Raw genomic sequence first — 4,605 nt, forward strand, 5'->3', positions numbered from 1 at the left:
TACAACCTTGTACACACTTGTACAACCTTGTACACAATTGTAAAACCTTGTACAACCATGTACACACTTGTACAACTTTGTACACACTTGTACAACCTTGTACACACTTGTACACCTTTGTACACACCTGTACAACCTTGTACACTATGGTACAACCTTGTACACACTTGTACAACCTTGTACACACTTGTACAACCTTTTACAAACTTGTACACACTTGTACAAACTTGTACAAACCTGTACACCCTTGTACACACTTGTACACCCTTGTACACACTTGTACAAGCTTGTACACACTTGTACAACCTTGTACACACTTGTACAACCTTGTACACACTTGTACAACCTTGTACACAATTGTACACGTTTGTACAACCTTGTACAAACTTGTACACACTTGTACAACCTTGTACAAACTTGTACACACTTGTACAACCTTGTACAAACTTGTACACACTTGTACAACCTTGTACAAACTTGTACACACTTGTACAACCTTGTACAAACTTGTGCACCCTTGTACACTTTTGTACACCCTTGTGTACATTTGTACAACCTTGTACAAACTTGTACACACTTGTACAAACTTGTACACACTTGTACAAACTTGTACACCCTTGTACACACTTGTACAACCTTGTACACACTTGTACAACCTTGTACACAATTGTAAAACCTTGTACAACCATGTACACACTTGTACAACTTTGTACACACTTGTACAACCTTGTACACACTTGTACACCTTTGTACACACCTGTACAACCTTGTACACTATGGTACAACCTTGTACACACTTGTACAACCTTGTACACACTTGTACAACCTTGTACACACTTGTACAACCTTTTACAAACTTGTACACACTTGTACAAATGAGCCGACCCCTCGCACCGCCCCCAGACGAACAACTACTGGAAGCATGCCCCCCATAGTGACAGTGCGAGTGGCCGCCCCACATCCCTAACAAAAGTGAAAGGCCGTGGGTGAATATTAAAAACAAACAAACAGTTGTCAACAAAGCCTATAATTAATCTCAAAAATTCAACAATTACAACAAACAACATCATTTCCTCCATCCAAAGAATTTATCTTTTAAATCTCTTAAGGCTTTCTCAAAAAATTAAATAAATAAGCATTTTAAGTTTACCCTTCTGAATTACAAAAACTGGTACCAGTAACAAATTAGGCCTAACAATGAAATAATTAAAGATGGTAACTGTAAATAACTTTAAACTTTGAAAAAATTAACAATTAAATAAATAACAATACTATAAAAATAAATAACGAAGAATCAATCATATTGCGGGGCCCCTTTCAAATATAAAGTCTTTTAAAATGTTCGTAATTTCAAAGTAGGCTATAACTTGCGTATTGCGTGGCACAACATGTTCCTTGCTGGTGGCAGGCGGTGGTGGTGGATGACGGTGCGTAGCTTAATGATCCCCGGAGAAGCTGGGCCATTGGCAGCCCCAGGAGGTGGAAGATGGAGTGTCCCCCCAGGCGACCCTCTCCGAGGACAGCAGCAAAACGAAACCTCCCATCCGGGACCCTTTTAACAAATTCCAGGTCCAACTAGTAATAGTTCATATCTTAGGCTTCATTTGGGTGTAAAATTAGGCCTACCCAGCTATTCAAGAAAAGGAATCCAAAAAACTTTTCCGCACCACTGGTTGCTGACCAAAACTGTTACAATGAGACTTTGAAAAAAATTTTTTTCTTTTAAATAGGCTTTCCTTTATAAAACTGTCTTTAACAGTTACAATGAGCAAAGACTAGAAACAAATTATTAATTCAATTGAATAAAGCTCTAAAACATAACAATAAATAGACTTTTAAATATTACTAACTTTAACAACACATTCTGACAGTAACATTTTATAAAGATTGGAGTTAACAATAAAAAATATGAATTTAGGGTCCAGAAGGGTAATATACACTAGTAAAACACAAAACAGTTACATAAATACTACAATAAACACTTCAAAAAACAGTTCTCACAAAATTTTAAAAATTCTTTGGCTGGAGGTGCATTTTTGGGTAAAACCGGTAATAACTCCGGTTATTACCAACCAAATTTGCTCAAATTGCTTTTAAAAGCTGTGGCACAGGTGCCCGCAGCTTTTAAAGGACAAACCCATGCCTACCAACTAGCCTGAGGCTAGGTAGGGGGTCAGTTACCTACGGTCACTCAGCAAACAGGAAAGCGCTAAACTAAAACTTAAATAACTCGGTCATTTATCAACCAAACTTAATGAAAATTGCAGGGGACATGTAAGAGCACTAATACTAACTAATTATGACCGAGCTTGGCCCCCAGGAGGTGCCATTACTTTACAAAAAAAATTTAGGCTGAGTGACATGGCCTACATTACAAATAACAAAAAAAACACTTTTACAGGGGACAAAGGGACAAAATTTACATTAAACAAATTGTAGGCCACAATAACAAAACCAAAATGAGCACAAACTAGGCCTTAGGCCTAATAGTTAGTTAACAGGGACACAGAACAAACGGACCCTAGCCCGCACAAAAGTGAGTTTCAAAGTGAGTTTTCTTGGGTAATATCTGGCCTAGAGTCTCGGGGAAAGCTTTGAAAACTTGACAACAACAAAAACTACAAAACTAACCAGAAAAACTTGTGGTTTGACCACACAAAGCTTGGCCAAAGGCCCAACAAAACTCTGTTCAATTCCAGCCTCAGAAATGGGTCTAGCGCCTTGAAAAACAAGTAATTGGTAATTAAAAGTAATACCAATGCACAGAAGGTGCTTAATACTTGTTCTTCACTAGCCAAAACCCATTTAAAGCCTGCTCAACATGTGGCTGAAAGCCAAAACTAATTCAGAAACTTTCTAACCTAAACAAATCAAAATAATCAAACAACTTACTCATCTGACGACTGGCAAAACACTTAAATCATGACTTGAATTGACGACGAACAGAAGAACAAAATTAACAGTGACATTGAAGGATGAACACTGATATTCATCGAAGATAACCAAGTCTTGACAAATCGACAATCGCCGGCCTTCTGGTGAAAATGTGACAGAAGGCGGACATTGACTCTGGGTTGCAGGATAGCTGCCCGACCCAAACCGACTGAGTTCCGGCGCAAGGCCAGCACTCGCACTATACAAAAAACAGTGAGGCGTGACACTGGTGGGACGCTTGGTGGGCATGTCACGGCTCACAAACTTGTACAAACCTGTACACCCTTGTACACACTTGTACAAGCTTGTACACACTTGTACAAGCTTGTACACATGTGTACAACCTTGTACACACTTGTACACCTTTGTACACACTTATACAACCTTGTACACACTTGTACAACCTTGTACAAACCTGTACACCCTTGTACACACTTGTACAAGCTTGTACACACTTGTACAAGCTTGTACACACTTGTACACCCTTGTACAAACTTGTGCACCCTTGTACACTTTTGTACACCCTTGTATACATTTGTACAACCTTGTACAAACTTGTACACACTTGTACAAACTTGTACACACTTGTACAAACTTGTACACACTTGTACAAACTTGTACACACTTGTACAAACTTGTACACCCTTGTACACACTTGTACAACCTTGTACACAATTGTACAACCTTGTACACAATTGTACAACCTTGTACAACCATGTACACACTTGTACAACCTTGTACACACTTGTACAACCTTGTACACACTTGTACACCCTTGTACACACTTATACAACCTTGTACACACTTGTACAACCTTGTACACACTTGTACAACCTTGTACACACTTGTACAACCTTGTACACACTTGTACAACCTTGTACACACTTGTACAACCTTGTAAAAACTTGTACAAGCTTGTACACGATTGTACACCCTTGTACACACTTGTGCACCCTTGTACACACTTGTACAACCTTGTACACACTTGTACAACCTTGTACACACTTGTACAACCATGTACACACTTGTACAACCTTGTACACACTTGTACAACCTTGTACACACTTGTACAACCTTGTACACACTTGTACAACCTTGTACACACTTGTACAACCTTGTACACACTTGTACAACCTTGTACACACTTGTACAAGCTTGTACACACTTGTACAACCTTGTACACACTTGTGCACCCTTGTACAAACTTGTACTTACTTGTACAACCTTGTACAAACTTGTACACACTTGTACAAACTTTTACATCCTTGTACACATTTGTACACCCTTGTACACACTTGTACAACCTTGTACAAACCTGTACACCCTTGAACACACTTGTACAAGCTTGTACACGATTGTACACCCTTGTACACACTTGTGCACCCTTGTACACACTTGTACACCCTTGTACACACTTGTACAACCTTTTACAAACTTGTACACACTTGTACAAACTTGTACATTCTTGTACATACTTGTACACCCTTGTAAACACTTGTACAAACTTGTACAAACCTGTACACCCTTGTACACACTTGTACAAGCTTGTACACACTTGTACAAGCTTGTACACACTTGTACACCCTTGTACAAACTTGTGCACCCTTGTTTACTTTTGTACACCCTTGTATACATTTGTACAACCTTGTACAAACTTGTACACAATTGTAC

At 38.8% G+C, this 4,605-nt stretch overlaps 1 long non-coding RNA gene across 1 annotated transcript; it reads right to left on the bottom strand.

The window, feature by feature from the left end:
• Positions 1-1,008: 1,008 nt before the first annotated feature.
• On the bottom strand, positions 1,009-3,061 carry LOC129005658 (uncharacterized). Its single transcript, XR_008491854.1, has 2 exons — positions 2,893-3,061; positions 1,009-1,552 (listed from the first exon to the last, which is right to left on the bottom strand). It is a non-coding gene; the product is annotated as an uncharacterized LOC129005658 (long non-coding RNA).
• Positions 3,062-4,605: the final 1,544 nt, after the last annotated feature.

Source organism: Macrosteles quadrilineatus, unplaced genomic scaffold (genome assembly GCF_028750875.1).
Source record: "Macrosteles quadrilineatus isolate MER2022 unplaced genomic scaffold, UCM_ALF_1.0 Scaffold_29__1_contigs__length_1510060, whole genome shotgun sequence".
NCBI lineage: Eukaryota > Metazoa > Arthropoda > Insecta > Hemiptera > Cicadellidae > Macrosteles > Macrosteles quadrilineatus.